A 19,727-nucleotide genomic window follows, 5' to 3' on the forward strand; every position below is an offset into this window, starting at 1 on the left:
TTTAAAACAAAAAAATGTTAAAAATCAAAGATGTGGCAGACACAAGAAAAATACTGATATCAAAGAGCAAGGCATCATTTTTTGCGACTGATTCATTCATGTCATAACCCTTCCTGCACTCAAATAATGAATAACATTGGGAAAAAATATTTTTAAAATAATGAAGTTTCACTTTATATCCTGGAATTGTACATTGCACAGAACAGTTTAACATATTTTTAACTTGTTGTTAGCATCTCTATTAATTTGCACAGGCCTCCTCTTGTTAATATTCTAACTTTTTAGATAATCGTCCTATTTAGATTTGCTTATTTAGCTAACTGCCTCCATGCATGTCTTCAATGGGGAATTCAACCGGTAATTTAACAGCCGGGACTCTTCCCTAATGCTGTTGATGTATTCCCAATAATTAACATTCTGTGAACAGCTGCATTGTTAGATGTCCAAATAGATTGCACCAAAAATGATCATTTGTATGTTGTGGGCTTAGTGGACAAAATGAAAAAGGATTCTTTATTGATAACTAGAGTTTTTTGTACAATGTTATGAGTTAATAGGGCTCAGTTAAAATTGCCGAGTTGTGAGCTTCTTGCACATCTCTGGAGCTTTGAAAGAAGAAAGTTTAATGAACGATTGAACAGTTATCCCGATACCCTAGTAATTAGAGAACGGGTAATTAATGTGCATCTGTGGTAGACTCTGGGGTACTGTCAATGACCCTGCAGTGTGGCAGAAAAAGGAAATTATGAGCTTGGCATGGGAATACAGCTTTTCCTATTTTCCTAAATTTTAGATCTACATCGGTGTTTAATTAAAAGAAGAAATGAATTGCCATTAACACCATTAAGCAACGAGCTCTGATTGGTTACGGTCCACATGGACTTTGATAGAAACTTGAGAGATCAGAAAAGATTTTTTCAGGATCCTTTCAAGTGTCTGGAGGACTTTTCATAGAAGACAGCAAACATTTAGGAAAAAAAGAAGCTTAAAGGCTGGAAAGCATGATAGTGAAAGACATCTGTATTTCTGTACAACTTCTACTGTTACCAATTTTATTTTTTAATTAATGTGCAGGTGCCCCAGTCCTTGCAGTGGAGGCTGTGGGGCAGCCTCTGTAAGGAGAGGTCAGGGCTGCCCCATGCTGCACATGGCCAGCTCTAGCCAGATACTGGGGGGAGAACAGGGCGTGTCTGAGCCCCTCAGCCATGGTAGTGCTGCCTCTAGGAAAGTGCATTTAAGAAAGAGCAGAAATAGAGGGAAAACCAACGTTACAAGGAGGAGGAGAAGGTCCATGACGCCAGAGAAGGTGTTCCCTGTAGCCTCTGAAGCATCCATGTTGGGGCAAGGGAAAAGTATGAAGAAAAAGGTAGTGCTGGAGATGAGCCGATAGTTGGCTGCAGCTCCCTCCGCCAGTGATGCTGCAGGGACAGGATGAAGATGGGGCAATGCAGGCAGAGGAGTTGGAAGTGAAGTTAAGCCTGGAAAAAAGGGTACTAATGTTGTTGCTTTAATGTTTGCTCTTTTATTTCCCTCTACCTGAATAAATAATTACATGTTTAATTTGGCTGGCAATCAGTCAATTTTTCCCTAGTAAAGGCTGCCTTGCTGATAATGGTAATTGAGAAGCAATTTCTCTGTGTTACTTTGACCCATAAGCTTGTTTCCTGTTCTTATTTTCTCCCCTGTGGTGTTGCCCAGGGCTAACTCACCACAAGATGTTATAACTTTAAATATGGTGAGATTTATAATGACTACAATTTAGTCTTATTTAACTTTAGAAATACAAAATCGCCTTTTTTATTAAATATTTTGTTTGTACAAGTGTTGTACAAATTAATAAGTCTGAAGAACACTTATCGAAAGATAGTCCTCACAGATGTTAGATAACTAGGTAAGCTGATGCAGTAGTTTCTGGAGGGACTCAGAGGAAAATTGCTTTTATGTCCTGAAGCAAAACACCATTCCATATTTCATATGATAATAAAATATATCCTCAGGGTAAGTAAGTTGTCTCTACTTTTAAAACAAAACACAATTCAATTTGTATGCAAAAGCAAAGCACTGTTTTATGAGAACAAGTAACTCTCCTGAGCTTACTATTTTAGCAGATTCTAATACCTTTTGTAACAGTACACTAGTTCCAAATTAATGCTGGCTGGCCATAACCAACCTGATTTATAAGATTCATTGGAATGGTAAGCATCAACTCATAGTTAAATCACTAGAAGTGATTTAGGAATTTCCAATATGTGGCTTTAAGATAGAAATGCCCTTCAACACAGCTAAACTTTTCAGTATCTGAGACTGTTAAAAAACATAGATATACGTATGTAACAGTTAGTTTAGCCAGATGTGTAATTTACCCACACTTAGCAGAAAAAAACCCAAACAAAAACCGTTTCACACACACATTTTAAAGTATCTAAATATAAGTTCAACTGTATCTATTTAAAAAAACAATTTAAAATACAAGTCAAAAATACTTAAGGAAAACAGACATAGATGAACTTAAAGGCATCTTTACCTTTACAAGCAATCCAGATGGAGACAATACCCTAACTGAATTTAAGCTTTCCTTATTTTTTTGCTTTGCTTTTATTTTTTCTAGTTGATTAAATACTTGTCAGTCATTTTAGATGTACTTCCAGAAAATGTGAAACCCATACCATACCTACAAACTGGAATATTGCCTAATCAGAAGCCAATTTAGTCTCTCTGGTAAACAGCAAGTTGAGAAAAGCTGCTTGTGTTTGTCTGCATCCATCATAGACACTTCTCAAAAATTAGTTTCAGGGCATTACAAGTCAGAACATTTCCAATATCAAGGTATTTTATTGATTATCTTTCTGTTTAACCCCAGCTGAGAACCAAACACCGCACAGACACTCACGCCCTCCCCTCTCCTCCCTACTCCCATCAGGATGGGTGAGAAAATTAAAGTAACAGTGAGAGAAAGACTGAAATAAAGGCAGTTTAACAAGTAAAGTAGAGGTTGTGCATGTGAGCAAAGCAAAATGAGGAGTTCATTCACCACTTACTATAGATTCAGCCATTCCCAGGAAAGCAGGGCTGCATCACCTTTTCTTGGGAAAAGAAACATCTTCATTCTGAACATCACTGCCTTCCTTCTTCTTCCTTTAGTTCCATTGCTGAGCACACTGCCATGCCATATGGAATATCCATCCCCTTGGTCAGTAAAGCCAGCTGTTTCAGCCGTGTCCCCTCCAAACCCCTTGAGCACCCCCAGCCAGCTCTCAGGTGGAGTGGGGTGAGGAGCAGAAAAGGCCTTGGCTCTGTGTCCGAGCTGCTCTGTAATATCCAAAGCACTCCTGAGTTATTAACACTGTTTCCAGCACAAATTCAACTCATAGCTCCATACTAGCTACTGTAAAGAAAATTAAGAGTCAAACCCAGTATATTTACATAAATAGAATGTTTACTATATAAATAGAGTATATAAATAGCAAGAGCAAAAGAACTCTGCTTTTTAACAAAAACCTGGTATACCTCTAGAGATGGTAAAACACTGAAAAGGACAAATTGTGCAGGTGAGTGACACAGAAGGCTGGGGCAGAGGATGATCTGCAGCAGTGTCAACAGTGATTTCCACAAAACAATGTGGAACTTTATGAAGTAGATTGATTCTTTTCATTTTTTCCCCACTAATCTTTCAGAAGCTTTACCGTTTTCATTTCTTTTCATCTTATGAGTCAGAGAGGAGAGAAAAGAGATTCTTAGTTCATTTAACCTATGCCCATAGTATCACACAGAACTACAGTATCTTCAACAGCATTGGAGTAGAATATTTCTAAAACACTTATAAACATCCTTATAAACTTACAAAGCAGCCACAAGTGGACAGAAATGTGTCTCTGTGTGCTTACATTGAACATCCTGTTAAAAGGAATGAGAACTATCCAATTCAGTTCTAATGTCTTAGATTAACTAACGACTTTCAAAGAGTAAGTGAAGAAAGAAAAAAGGTCATGAAAAAATTAATTTAGAGGGAGATAGTGTCACACAGCTTATCTTCAAGAAGTTTATTCAAATTTAAGTTGCCATTAGGGAAAAAAGAAAATAATTATTAGTGTCATAAGGAAAATGAGGACATACTAAACTACAACTCCAAAAAAGCCAGCATTGGTCCCTGCCTTCACATACCAGTAGCTATATCCAGTAATGGTTTTGAGAGTCTTCAAAGCATTATTTAGTAGATGCTGGAATTAGCATCTAGACATGATGTTGCAGTCACAAACCTGAAGTTGTCTAAGGCTTTCTGGAAGCCACAGGCAAAGTTTTGTTATGTTTCAAAACTGATGCACAATACACACACCAGAATCAGGAAAACCCACACTGTAAGGATATGCTGAGAACAAACTCTACCTGATCCTGGAATTCAGAATCCTTAGCTACAGAAGTGGCTCTACTTACTTTGAGATTCTTCTAAAAATCTGCTCTTGAGTGTTAAAGCTTATATATACTGGCATACAAATTTAGTTTTATATTTTTGTATAATTCAGTCACAAGTGGTGGTGCTGCTTCCTTGAGGTAGCTGAAATAGAACACTTGTTTACCTAGCAAAGAAGATTGTATACAAAATACTATTTTCTAGCAGTAGAGCTGTTAACAGAGATTAACAGTCTATTCACAAAAACAGTTCCTAAAGAATTTCTACCTTATGTAGAAGACTTCCTAAGATGCTTCTGCAGGACTGAGTGATTCTGTTCTCTAAATCTTCTTCCAGTTTCACTGAGAGAAAGAGACTCACAAAGATGAGATGCACTGGAATCAGTCCATAGTAGTGGATCTGTTCACTGCCGATAAGCTGCTGAGACAATATCCTGGGATAACCTGTTAGCTATTCAGACAGAGAGGTACTGAACTGTATGATCCACCAAACCTAACTTCTGATCAGCCTAAGTAACGATGGAGGCATTGAAGTCTTAAGTCAAGAGCTTTTTCTTTTTAATTGAGCTATCTTAATTTTGGTTGTGTGGTTTGTTTTTTGGTTGTTTTTTTTTGTTGTTGTTGTTTTTTTTTTTTTTTTTTTTTTTTTTTTTTTACCATCTAGATAGCAGTAGGGGCTTTCAAAAGATGTTGCTCAAACAAATACCTTTGTCATTTGTCTTATGGCCATTCACAAAATTCCAGTCTAGGGGAGTCAGTATTTAAGTGAATTCATGAGTTCAAACACACTGTTCGAGCAGAACAGGAGCAATGTTCACTCAGAATGCTACTTCTACTGTTCTCTTAATTTTTTTCTAGTATTTCTCTCCATCAGTCTTCAGGATTCTGTACCAGTTCAGAAGAGTGAGATGATAATTTTACAGCAGTATTCAAGGTAAAACCCATTTTGTGCTAATGCTAGGTTAATGGCTATTGTTAGGTGAGAAACAAGTTATTTGCTTGCTGAAATTTATAAGATTAATGACACTTCTATATTATCCTGCCAAGAGAATTTAGTTTAAATATGTATGAACTTACACTTCCATACAAATGCAATAGCATGCTGTTCATAAAAAGAATGGAAATAAAATATGCAAATAATGCTGTGTAAAAGCCTGGGTTTATATCCACTGTGCATTAAAATTCTTTGTCCAGCAGTGCATTTCACATAGAAATAGATTAAAAGTAAATAAAAAAATCAGAAAACAAGATTATTTTCTTTAAATATGCAAGGTTCCAGACAAAATATATGTCACAATGATTTCTTCTCAATATATAAATTTTGTAATAGGTTATTTATAGTAACCTAAGTTATGTTTTCATCCTCACATGTTCTGTATATATTGTGTGTAGCATTTTGTTCCACCTTTTCCCTAGAATTTTATTTTCTTCAAAAATAAATTAAGAAACTGTCAATGTTTACCAACAGGTTTACTGTATATTGGCCTTTCTCATAAGAAAGATACTGTCTATTAAAAAATCAAAACATAATTTCAGAGGATTTTCAGGGAAACTTCATTGCCACAGTAAATTTGTTCTCCTTGCCTGCAAACTTATTTCATCTGTGCAAAGGTGTTGTGCACATTTGAAGCAATAAGTGTCATCTTTGGAAATCTTTGAGCGCGGTGAAAGAGCTAAACAATAGGAATAAGCAGATTCTCTGGAGTCAATCTTCAGCACCATAAGAAGAAAAGGACTGATAATGCAAAAAAATCCTCCACTTTATTTTCAACCTTGAATGCAAATAACTCCCTAAAGGAATTACATATCGATTTCAAAACAACAAAACTAGCTTTCTTTGGTTAAATTAAATGAAAATAAATTCAGTTTCTCAAAGTATCTTTTTAAGACCAAGTTAATGCTTATACATAAGAAGAAAGAGCAAAAGAGTGAAGAAAAATTAGAGGGAAGGAATTAGAAAAAGGGTAGTAGACAACTAAATTAATGAAATAATCCCTTTCCTGATTAAATGTATTTATGGATTGCTTCAGTACCTAAAGTATCAGTTTTGAAACTATGTATCTAATCAGCATACTCTGTGTCAGCTTCTATATTTATTTACACAGACCTTTTTATCACATAATGGTTTTCCTCTGAGATCAGCATATTACAGGTTCTCTGCATGTGTGGCATTTAACGGTATATACAGTTCTGAGTTACATGATGCTATTAGATCAAAAGGAGTACACAAAATTCAGACACATCTGCAGTTTCTGCAGTTGTGATTTCTGTAGCACTACCTGGTTTTATTATCTCTGTTTACAAATGTTTTTTTTTCCACAGAATAACATAGTGTTGTTTTGAGCTTTAAGAGCAGTAGTTGCCCTTAACTGAAGACAAATAACAACAGAAGATTTAATATAAATGCACAAGTTTAATATGTGAATCCTTCAAGCCTTATCAATCCAATTAGTACAATCCAATTAGATCAGTTACAGAAAACTGCAGCTTCTTCAAGTTATGGACATAGAAAAATCTAGGATATTTTTTAAATTTTCATCTTTGGGCAAGGCACATGCTCATATCACATTCTACAATGAAGACTATAGTCTAAAAAGAAATAATTAGATGCCTGAGATGAAATGCCGGCAAAATTGATTTTGACAATAAAGCAGGCACAAACATATGAAGTATTATGAAACATTGCCTACATGCAAATTAATTCTAATTATTCTCATATTCTCTCTAAAAGCTTGGTTTACAAAGTAATTTCACTAATCTCAAGGTAATTTTCCCAGAATGATACCACCATAAATGAGGGGAATTTGACCTTTTTTTATGGAGAACTTGCTACACTAGAATGTGGAAAGTAATGGAAATCTTAAGGTTAAGATCATGTGCAGCAAAAAGTATAAAGAGTAAGTCAAGCAGAATTCAGAATGACTTTTGAAGAAATAGAATAACCTTTAACATAACCTTTTATAAAAGAGAAATCGGCTTTCTAATCCTTTGTTACTTACATGAAATAAGATTTCATTTAATCACTTGTAGATGTTGTGTTTTCATTACATCCATCAAGTTACTTAGTCAGATCTCTTATTTCCTTCCCTACAAACCAGAAGGAAACCAATACTGGGAAAAACAAATGCCAGTAAGCAACCAAAATGACAGATTTTTTTAGAGTTTTGTTGTTTTTTGGGGTCTTTTTAATTAAAAGAAAGAATGCTAAGAGAGATTACATTTTTAAAGCAAATTTTTTTTTCTGCATGTCAAGTCACAAAAAAAGGTAGTCATTACAGTGAAATGCTTTAGCATCCTATCTTCAGCAATGAACAATGTGCATTTTTAAAATTTATAAAGTCTATGAAATGGACAATTTGCATAATATGCTAAGAAGAAAATTTACTCCTATTACTAGACAGGTCATATTTGGGTAATACTTTCCTAGAATATTCTAGACTATAAAAATAATCACCTGTACTTATACATAACAGATTATCTTAGTATTCTCAAACTGCAATAAAAATGGATTTTAAATAGTGAAAAGCTCCGTTAGCTGTGTCCAAAAAAATAAAAAAGTCATTAAAATCTTCCATATTTTCAATACTTGTAGATTTTAAATAGACTTGACTCCATAAAATTGGATAATGACTAAGGTAAAATAAATATGTCTATTATTATAGAATATGCTCTGGTGCACAATATTAGCATCAAATGTTTCATAGAATCAAGAGCACAATCTGTTTTGTTTTCCTTCAGTTCCTTGTTTTCCTTCCTTGTTCATATGGAGTTTTATTCTTGTACCTAGTTCAGGGCAATGGAACTTATGTATATGTGTTTTTTTAATTTGGTTGTTGATGTTGCAGAGTTACCATAGACCAAGAGTTTGTTTGTTTGTTTTTATTGAAAATTTGATGTTTACATGAAGCAGACTTTCTTTGCCTTTTAAATTGAGGATTTTAGGTCAGTTCTTCGCTATGCACAGTAAATACTGTTTCAATGTTTACCTTCCAGACCAGTTTTTTTTAATTTGACTTTTATAGATTATTGATATGGTCCCTCATCACTGTATAATAAAAATTTTAAATAATGATTCAAGAACAAAGTGCATCATTGACCACTGCCAAGTAATACACAAAAGTTTCAGGATAAAATAAAACTGTGATTTGTATATGATAATCTAGCATAATTTTAATTAATTCTTTAGTCAATCTTATTTTCAGGAATTCTGAGAGTTACATCTCTCAATGACTCCAAAAGAAGTTCTCAATACTTCAGCAAAGTCCATGTGTCCTATTTTATTATTTGTTTCAGATACATGATACTCCTTAAGGATATGTTCAGTTGCACTTCCAGTTTTTGTGACATCTACAGTCAGGAAGTGTTTCTGGCTGCAAACAGACAGTATGGTTTTCCTCTTATGTAATGTCCTTACCTGAAAGATGCAGAATGTGCTGCACTTAAGTCTTACTGCAGATGCCATCTCTCTTCAAAGCCTGCGTTAATTCCACCCAATTTCTCCTTACAGAAAAAATTGTATTCAGTTTCTATAAGCTTTAATTAAAAAGAAATTTGCCATAGTTTTAGCTTCATCGTGGTGTGCAGTTTATTTTTCTTTGTTAACATTTGAAAGAAATTAATGTCAGAAATTTGGCCCAAAAAATAGTCTATTGTTTGGTCAGTATCCAGGTATGTGATTTTTCTTTCTGCCAAGTGAATAGCAATCCACTTTGAATAAAAAGTATTGTGTTAATTTACAGCAAAACACTGATTTTTTTTTTTCTTCCAACTCTAAGATTAGTGATTGGAGATCAGTTTGCCAGTTTTTTCCACTTATTTATAAGGCAGAAATATCACACAATCTAAACTAAGTAAGGCAGGAGTAAATACTCTAATACGAATACATTTGAAATAATTCTGCAGTATTTCATCAGAAAAAAACTGTTTAAAGGACACATTTGGTTAGTTTCTGTAAAATTTGCTGAAAGATCACTAAGAGCTTCTCTTTCGTAAGGTAAGGGCTGCTATATGTATTTAAACAAATAAATAATCAATTTTAAATTTCCCACAAACTAAAATTGTTAATGTGCAATTTTTATTGTTTATTAAAGATTTAATGTATCTCTCCTGTTAAAGGTTTTTAACACATCTCTATGCAGGGGTTAACATGATCATTCCTTCACAGACATTTATACCAGCAGTGCTAGTTGTGAAGAACATCCCAGTCCATCTCTTTTGATTCCATTTGAAAAGACCTGTTAACTTATTAGCAAATATTTATATTTTTCCAAAGCATTTTCACAAATGATAAATTATTATAAACCCAGTTATATATCAGTGGGAAAAAAATAATATTTCAGACTCATAAGCCTTCTCTCAAACTTCAATCCAACTGCAAGCTTTTCTTTTAAATGATACAAAATTATGTAGATTAAGTAAAAGAAGTTGGGGTTTCTGTGCCATAGGATTATATTACCATATAAATAGCTGAGTTTTGTAAAAGTTGATTTGCAGATGTAAGAAGGTTATGGCAAAAAGACTTGTGATTACACGTGCATCAATCAAGCCTCAGTTGCAATAGGTTTGAAATCTCACATTAAGCTGGAAAAACTGATTATTTATCTGAAAAAGTAATTTTATTATTCTGTATTGACTTCAAGAGCACTATCAGCATGATACCAAACTAGCATGCAAAATAAATTGAGAAGTAAGAAATCAAAACTGTTTGAAATAGTTCTATAAAGTGTAGGTGTGTGAAGTTTTCCTGGTCAACGCCAATTTGCTAGGAAACTGTATATACAGGAAAAAATATATGCATAAAGGGCCTCATTTGAAAAAATGTTTATTAAAAAAAACAGCTATGAAAAAAGAAAAAAAATCTTAAATAAAAATGTAATTTTTTTAAAAGTCTTTTAAATTGTTATCAATGTTTGCAAATATCACAAGCTTTTCATAGATATCTTCATGAAGAGGCTTTGAAGTCTGTGAGACTATCTACCAGCACAAAACTAGCACACTCAAAAGTGTGTTTGGAGGCTGTAGATTTACGTAATTTCAAGATGGAATGAAATCAAAATCTAAAAAAATGGAAATAGTTATATTTCTGGAGCAATATTTGTCAATAATTGCACTTATTCACCAGAGGGGAAAAAGAAAACCTAATGTAAATACACACAGAAATATTTTTTACAGGAGAGTAGCCTGCACACATGCCCTGCCACTTGGATGTCGACGACATACTCTGAAGGTGTGGTAGTGAAACCCTCTTTTTTTGTCTTTCTCCCTTCTCTATCCTTCTCTCTCTCTCCCTGCATTATTTTTCTATCTCCTTCCTCCTTTTCTGTCTTTTCTATTCTTCTTTAGTAGGGCAATACCACTTTTTGTTTTGTTCTCAGATAGAATGTGTTCCTTGTTTTTCTTCATTTTTTCCTAGAACATGTGCCTCAAAAGAATTCCCTGCAGTTTCCCACAATGGAATGTGACAACTTGTGTGCTGGTTTTGTCTGGGGCAGAGTTAATTTTCTTCACATGAAATTTTCTGGCGTGAGGCTGTGTTTTGGATTTCTGTTGAATATAGGGTTGATACATAAAGATATTTTTGATATTGCTGAGCAGGGCTTACAAAGAGCAAAGGATTTTCTGCTTTTTGTATTATCATGCTGGTGAGGAAGCTGATGGTGCATGGGAGGTGGGAGGGGACACAGCCAGGACAGGTGACCCAAACTGGACCAAGGGATATTCCAGCCCATGTGACATCATGCTCAGAATACACAGCAGGGAGAAGAAGAAGGAAGGGAAGGACATTTTAAATGAAGGTGTTTGTCTTCCCAAGTGACCATGACATAGGATGAGGATCTGGTGTCCTGGAGATGGCTGAACACCTGCCTGCCCACAAGAAGTGGTGAATGAATTCCTTGTTTTCCTTTGGTTATGTGACTTTTACTTTGTCTATTAAACTGTCTTTGTCCCAACCCATGAGTTTTCTTTCTTTTACCCTTTTAATTCTCTTGTTGATTCTGCCAGGAGTGAGCCAGCAGCAGTGTGAGGCTTGGCAGCTGGATGGGGTTAAACCACAACTTCATATTGAGGCAATCATCTGTCCTACTTAAGATCTAGAACTCTGGTAGCTGTGAGAAATATCAAAACAACTGGATCCATGTAATTACAGATTCATCTCCTGGGCTCACTCCTACTTTAATAACAACCCAGAAGTAGTTATGCATTACCCCTCAGAACAAATAATTTTTATTTTTTGCCTTTTCCTTCAATGTTGAACAAAATATTCATTATTCAGCAGACTGGAAAACAAACTTCATGAAGGAATGAAAAAAAAAAAGTAAGAAAACTTTCTGGGATTTTCTGGAGCAGTTTCAAATTCTCTGAACTTAATGAGAGCTTTTTCCACTGACTTTAAAAATTCTTTTCATTCAGTATATTCATAACAGACTACAAAAGGCCCTCTTATTTGAATAGTTAAAAAGAGAGAAAAAAGAACTAAGGACTGAAAGCCAAGGTTGTATATATTCTAAGTGTGAAAAGAAACATCCTTTTTAAAAGGATGATTAACCTTGGGTGTAAATAATCAAAATGTATTCTCTCTACCAGCATAGCCTGTGTGACAAATTTTAACTAGATGTTATTTTGAAACCATCTACAAGTGGAAATTAATGAGAAGAAGGAATTTATTTACTTCACTGTTGCCATTCTTACAGTGCCTGTTTAAAAAAGAAAATGTTGTACTCAAGAAAACTTTAATCCATTGTATCTTAATATGTTCCCAAAGCATGATAAAATCCATTTCACAGCAGCACCTCTTACAGCAAAGGAGTGCTCTTCTGGAGAGTTACTGAGACAAGTTAGTGGCTTCTCATTTTACATTTTAGTTCATTTCCCATTTATTTCCCCACATAAAGCCCCTAGCCGAATTTAGGTGTGGCGCTTTTTTTGGTGGTGGTTTTTTTTTTTTTTTTTTTTTTTTTTTTTTGGTTTTTGTTTTGTTTTGTTTGTTTGTTTGTTTGGGGTTTTTTTTGTGTGTGTGTGTGTGTGTGTGTGTATGGACAAATGTTCAATTATTGCAGCCTGTAATAGAATAGGAGACAAATTGTAGCTTCTAACCTTGAGCTCTCTGAATATATGCAATTCTTGGCAAAGAAACTATATGAGTACTTTTTATTACCAATAGTATTTTCCTGTGTTCTGCTGAATTCCAACAATATGCCTTGTTAATGCTGTTCCTGGAAAGACAGATAAAGTACTGTACTTTGAAAGACATTTTAAGGAAAATGCTGCTCTGTTAACACTACTGTTCATACACTCCTCAAATAATTCCTGGTATAGTCAACATTTTGTAGCCACTGTCTTCACTACAGAACTGGCGTGGGCTGTGCTGTCTACTGATATTTGGAAGGTGGTTTTTTGGAGGGCAGAGGTGTGCTTTGTTTTGCTTTATCTTTGTTTTTCTTTGTTTTTATTGTATCCCCTCTGATACAGATCAGTTTTCTACTCTGACACCTCTAGTCTGCGTTTTTGCATGACATAGCTCAAGCCTTTTAACTAATTTACTTTTGTCTGATATGGCCAGGGACTCTGTATCTTCTGAACCAACACTCAGGAGCTTCTGACTGGTCAAGTAAATTCATTTGCAATTAATCCTTTAAAAAATATTGATACTATCTTGTAACTAGAAAACATTGAAATATCTTCATACCAAACTAGTAAATAATTTTACCCTCATAACAGATCTGATCACTTCTGTGTTTTATAAAACTCAGCTGCCTAAAGCCCTCTCTTTGTGCAAAAATCTTGGGTTCTCAGTCTTTTTTCCTTGAAAATCTAATTAACAGTATTCTTTTAAATAAGAAGATTACTTTCTGTGAGCAATTAACTGAAATTCAGTCTGCTTTAAACTTTTCAATATAGCAATGAATATTTATAAACTTAATAGAACTTCACCCTGGTAGGCAATCCCTTTAATCTTATTTGAAGCAGCATGGGGCCCAAGTCTCACTGGATTAACATCATATTTTCTTTTGGCACACACACACAAAAAATAATTTCCTTGAAATGAAATATTTGACCAACTGTTATCCAAATCTATGACAGTTCAAAGTCTGTGTCAGTAAAACTAGAGTGTATATATCCATATTATCTTTGGCTTCATGCTGTGATTCAACAATGTTCTCTCAAGCTCATATGCACTTTTCTGCACCATTAGCACCTGCTGGCTTGCAAATATCAATCAGGGAATTAAAGGTACAGTAACTTTGTTCTTAGAATGTAAGCCAAATAGGGTAAAGGTCTGCTACAGTGGAAAAAAAAATGTAAAAGAAAAGCAGATCTACAGGAAGCAAAGATGTCAGCTGGAATAAAACCAAAGAAATAGTTTCAGTATTGAATTTTGTCTCTAATTTTGCTTTATCTCTTCCATGTGAAAAGTCGTTATTATGAAATTGCTTTTGAAGTAAAATCTGGTTTACATTCTCAAAACAAATGGATACTGCAAACAATTTTCTAGTAATTTCTATATTATTACCACATACGCAAAATATCTGAGAGCTGGTTTTAGAGCTGGGGGTGGGGGGGGTTAACTTTTCCTCTCATTAGCTCTGCCATATGATTTGTGCTTGAAGAATTGTCTCAACTAATTTCACTGGTTTAGAATGTACACTGGATAAACACTTTTTTGTCCTCCAACTCTATGTTTCTCACTTGTCTGAGCCTATTCCTCAAGATTTTATTTTCCTATTTCCTTTTTTCCTGCAGTCTTTGTTTTGTATTTTTACTGGGGCCAAAGACATCTTTGTGAAAAATGTGTTCTCCTTAATGAACTCTCTTAGTTTTGCAGGTGATTTGACAGTAGCTGTCTGTCAAGAATACAGATGTGCTGCAGCTTGATTGTTCTAGTCTAAAAAAAACAAAACAGTAGAATACAGATCTTTAGGATTTTATCATAGTTATATTTTGTGTAAGAGGAGATTTTGATGCAAAGGACTTTTCAAGAGTAACACAGAGCAAACATAAGACACTCATTTATCTCTGTGAGAAGGGGTTGCTTTAGGTGATGCCTGTTCCCAATGGATCTGCACATATTCTGCCAGTCTGATGCATACAGAATTGTGTCAGACGTGGTGCACAATCTGGTGTTGTTTCAGAGATACAGCAGAAGCAGTTGTCTTGCAAACAATTTGAAACTGAAAAAATCTCGAATAGGTAATGAGGTGACACAGCTTTGGCCAAAACTTTCGCAAACTCACAGGCAGAATACTGTGCAAAAATGTAGCTGGTGAAGACAGGCTAAGAGGGCTAGAAATGGATGGATACAAAACCAAGAATAATTCTAGTGAAAATGCACACAACATGTAGTACTTACGCTCTATGGGTTCTTACAAAACACTTGTCATGAAAAGTAGACACCACTTGACCTCAATTAGGGACATATGTCTAGCACCATAGTGCTGTACACGTCTATACACTATACTGGCAATCACCAGAAATACCTGATTTCACCTTTGCAGGTGAAACTGCAGTTGTCAAATGGAAATCAAGCTCGTTTTTTGTTTTGGGATTCTAGTGGATTTTATGACAAGCTTCTGTCAAGGGTGTATATTCTTTTCCAGTTAGTACTGTGCAACTCTAAAGGTTGCTCTTCCCGCAGAAAACAAACTAACTGAAATAGGACATTTGACATGTTCTGTTGAAAAGCCACATTCTTTTCTGAAAAGCCTGAATTTGGTAGAGTTTCAACAATCCCTGAACAAAGAATTTTTGCAAGTGGAATTACACCGCTACTATCTTTGCAACTCTTGAATGGTAGTTAGTGTTAATACCATATTATACAAATTCTCCATTGTGTAACCAATACAAAATTTTAATTTATAGAACAACTTTGTGAAATACAAAGTCTAGAAGGATTTTTTGCTTCCTGATGTAGTCAGCATATGATGCCCACCTCGTCAGCACCAGAAGTTGGACTCAATGATCCTCATAGGCCCTTTCCAATTCAGGATACTCTATGATTCTATAATGTTCCAGAAAATGTGTAGGGACAGAAAAGCTGATTTTTAGTCTGTACAGCTTTTAGAACATTGCATATGACATCATTTGGTTAAAAGTTTGTTCCTTACTCTTTCATCCTTTCCTCTTGCTGCAGGTCACAAGAAGCAAGAAAAAGAAATAATGAGTGGCAACATCACATGTCACCTGAGATGTCTTTTGTGGCCTCTGCATTATAAAGAAATCTCTCCAAACCACAGTCCTTGGTTGCTTGGTGGCAACCAAGCATATATTGGCTCTAATTTGGTGATAAAGGTGATAGAAAGTAAAAAAAGCTAGATGCATAAAATTAGGTTATAACCACAAACGTGTTTGTGGCATTGTATGGGATATCATTATTTGATTGCAACACCAAGTAACATTTTTTGCTCACACTCACTATTTAGTTAATTCATTATTTAATTATTTCAATACCAAACCTTTTTTTCCTGACAGGTCAAGTATTTCAAAAACTTGATCTAAATATTGAAGGTGTAAAGCTTTTCATAATTTAAAAAGTACTTAAAAATTTAAAAGGCATACTAAGATGTGTTATTCCCACAAGCCACCATAAAGTTGCTGTGCTGTCCTCTGGGTCTAGGGTCATTCTGTTTGCAGCCGTACTGGAGAGGGCTGTAAGAATTATCCCTCAATCTGCCTAATATCCATAAAGTTCAGTCTCATTTGTAATGGGCAAGTGGGATGAACCAAGAATTAGAATGCCCTCAAACACTCCCAAAGAGATGTCGAGAAAAACCTTCCTTTAGGAAAGTTTGACAGTTTGCCATTTTTTAGATGAACCTGAATTTTGGTTGATTATGAAGTGATAATTTTTGGATTGAGTAAGAATATGTATATGTACATTCTTTTTCCAGATAAAAGGTAGGTAAGAGACAATGGCCATAATCTGCTGAAATTGCTTCTAATTTACCATTGTTACAATCAAACTTTTTGATTCTAGTCTGAAAATTGTTACTTTCCTAAGAAAGAAAATCAAATCTCTTGTTCTGATAAAGCAAAGTTCTTTGTCTGGTTACTGTGTTCTGTTGTTTTCTTTCCTTTATCCCATACCATCAAATGTATTAGCTAATACTCAAAAACTAGATAAATTGATAATACAACAAACTTCTACTACTAATTCCAATGTTTTCTACAGGCCTACATACTGTCCTATTCAAAAGATTTTTCTTGTTTTCAAGGATAAAGAGGATAAATGTTATTTTTAGTACCTTTAATGTAATACCTCTATTACTGAACTGTTTTTAAATGATTGCATAGACAAAGTCCTTCGAAATCTACATTTTTTCACCTTTAATCCGTGTGTTATCATCTTCAGTAGTCCTTGTCCAATTCTTGTGATAATTCTGATAAGACTGTTTCTTTGACTGATGTTTGATTTTGATAGCAACCAGCATGTAATTTTATTACCAAAAATCTGCACATTTTACTTCTTACCATTTCTCTAGTGATGTTCACTAACTTATTTCAGATGCCACAGTGTTTTAAAACTGCCCAGAGGGATGACTGTCCTTATTTTCAATTGTCTTTTAAAAGGAAAAATAATTCAACATGAAATAACTCTGTTAGCTCAATGCAATTCATTTTCTATTTTTGCCTATGCGGTACAACAAACAAATATATCATTTAAAGATATTTCTGAGAATCTTGTAACTGCACTTCCTAGATCCTAGGGATATAATTGATCATTATTTTGCTTGGAGTTGCCAAGTGTTTCAGTCAAACTCTTTTTTAAAATTTTATTTATGACATTTATTTTATTTGTTGGTCCATGAATAAGACTAAATGCACAATTTCATCTTTTTATCTACACTGTTATAGAAATTTCTTGGGATTTTCTATTGACAGCTAATTATAGTGCCTATTGTGTTAAAAATGATCTTCTTAATTAAGAATAGTATCTTAATGCTAATAGTTTTCTGAGATGCTATCTAAATTAGAAGCACTAATTTTGTTATGATTCTTTATTTGAAAAGTGCCATAAAGTTGTGTCTAAAAACCTAAATTTTTTTTTGCTTTTCATTTACTTATCTGTAAGTATGCCTGCAGGCATCCTGAGAAAAAGTTCAAAGCAAATCCAGAAATGGTTATTCCTAAATGGCATTTTTATGTTTTTTGATTACTACTTTTTAAGCATTTCCGTAATTTGTTGATTTTTAAACACTGATTTTTTTGTTTTGTTTTGTTTTGTGGTTTGTTTTTTTTTTTGTTTGTTTGTTTGTTTGTTTGTTTGTTTGGGTTTTTTTTGTTTTTTTTGTTTTGTTTTGTTTTTTAAGGGACAATTAATGGCCTATTTAGGCATCTATAACTTTTTTGGACTGGCCTCAAGGCAAGAGCTGTTTTAGGGTTCCTGTCAAAAGAAGGCAACTTCAGTAAATAGTTTGAGGATTTGAGTGCTATATGGAAGATATTCGATGCAGGAAGAAGAGTCGAAACCTCCTCAGTTACAAACCCTTCTGTTCTGTAGATCTCTCCCTTGTTAAGAGGAGAATTTAAAATTCCAGTAGTTTATACATGGAAGATATACATGATCTAACAGTTCTTAATTAAATTTTCCATTACTATTACAGTCAGTAATGACCAGGAAAGTACAACATGAGCAAGGAAAACTCTGACTCAGATAGGCCACCTGAAGTCTCTAATAAGGAGTTTATGCATCATTAGCCTTTCTTCTGCTAGTTAGAGTTCCATATACTTTGAAATTTTCATCTTCTGAGCCCATTGTATGTACTTATAACTTGTTTTTATTTTACTTTAAACAGATTACCTTTACCAGGTTTTCACAGAATTGGGCATTTTTACCTTTATATTATTTTTCTACAGGTGAGTGATAAGGAAATCAGTTATAAATTTAGCAGAGCACTGGGGTTTTTTACATGTAAACTCAAGTGAGAGCACAAAAATAATGATTTCGCTGAGGCACTATTATATATCAATTTCAAACTGCTATTTTTAAATATTTTTTTATTTTACAAGCTGTATTTTCTTTGCTAATGTCATTGATACACTAGGAAGTACATTTCTGCCCAAGAAGCATATTTAGAGGTGTAGGTTAGACTTCTATTACTTCTGGGCATGGATCCAAAAAGTAGCACAGGCTTTGCTTTCCGAGTGCACCTACAACCATATGCAGTTCTGAAATGCAGCATTTTTCGTGGATATCATAAATATTCTCTCCCCTGAGTAAGCGAATCACGGAATCATTTGCTGAGATTGGAAGATACCCCTGGAGGTCATCTGGAAAAACACTCTGCTTAAAACAGAATTAGCTAGAACAGGTTGCTTAGGAATGTGTCCAGTTAGGTTTTAGGGCTTAGGTTTTGGACAATTCAAAGGACAGAGACTCCACATCTCTTTGTAATCAATTCCAGAGTTCAACTACCCTCACTGTATTTCCTGTCAGAATTTCCTCTCTTCCAATTTGTACCCAGATCGTCGTGTCATGTCATCAGATACCACTGAAAAGAACCTGGCTTCATATTCTGTGCTCTTTCTATCAGATATTCTTTGCAAATTGCATAATGATAGTCCAGATAAAGTGCTAGAAGTTGAAAGCACACACTAGTTAAAAAATACTTTTGTACTTGTTCCCTTTCTGTTCTTCTTTTCCTAAATACCTCTGTCTGTTCTGGCCTCTGTTACAGATGGAAGAATGAGGAGAGAACCACTATTCAAGGGAAACTCATTTATAACTCTCTATATAAGCTACTCTGGGAAATAAAAATACTGCATTGTTATAGATAAAAGCTGGATCCTCTGAAGTATAATCCTGGTTTCTAGTTATGCATTCAAGAGACCAAGTTTTCTGTCTTCATAGAAAGAAAGAATGCAATCTGATATTCTCAGGGAATTAAAGATATATACTGGGATTAGTAGTTTCATATTGAAAATTAATGAGACATATGTATCTAAGTAATTTAATGTTTTTTACACATTCATTCTATCACTTGAACCTTTAATTTTGAATATTATGATGGTTTTGTTCAGTGTATTCAATATCTTCAGTAGTAGTGGGAAGGAAGACAAAAATGTTCAAGTTTGAGGAAAGACATCAGACAGTTTTGTCTGAACAAGTCAAGTTTGCATTAGTACTGAAGGGTCACAGACACAGGCTTTCCTTTGATAAACAGAAAATGAGGAAGGTAAAAAACACTCAGTCTGTCAAATTTCTCTTTCAGATTATATTTTACTCTGACCAGTATAATGGTATCATGAAATGGAAAGAAATAACAATAGTTAAGTATGGATTAACTATAAACAAAACATCAAAATTCTTTCTGTAAAAGATTAGA

Source organism: Zosterops lateralis, assembly GCF_965231275.1.
Source record: "Zosterops lateralis genome assembly, chromosome: 5".
Classification (NCBI taxonomy): domain Eukaryota; kingdom Metazoa; phylum Chordata; class Aves; order Passeriformes; family Zosteropidae; genus Zosterops; species Zosterops lateralis.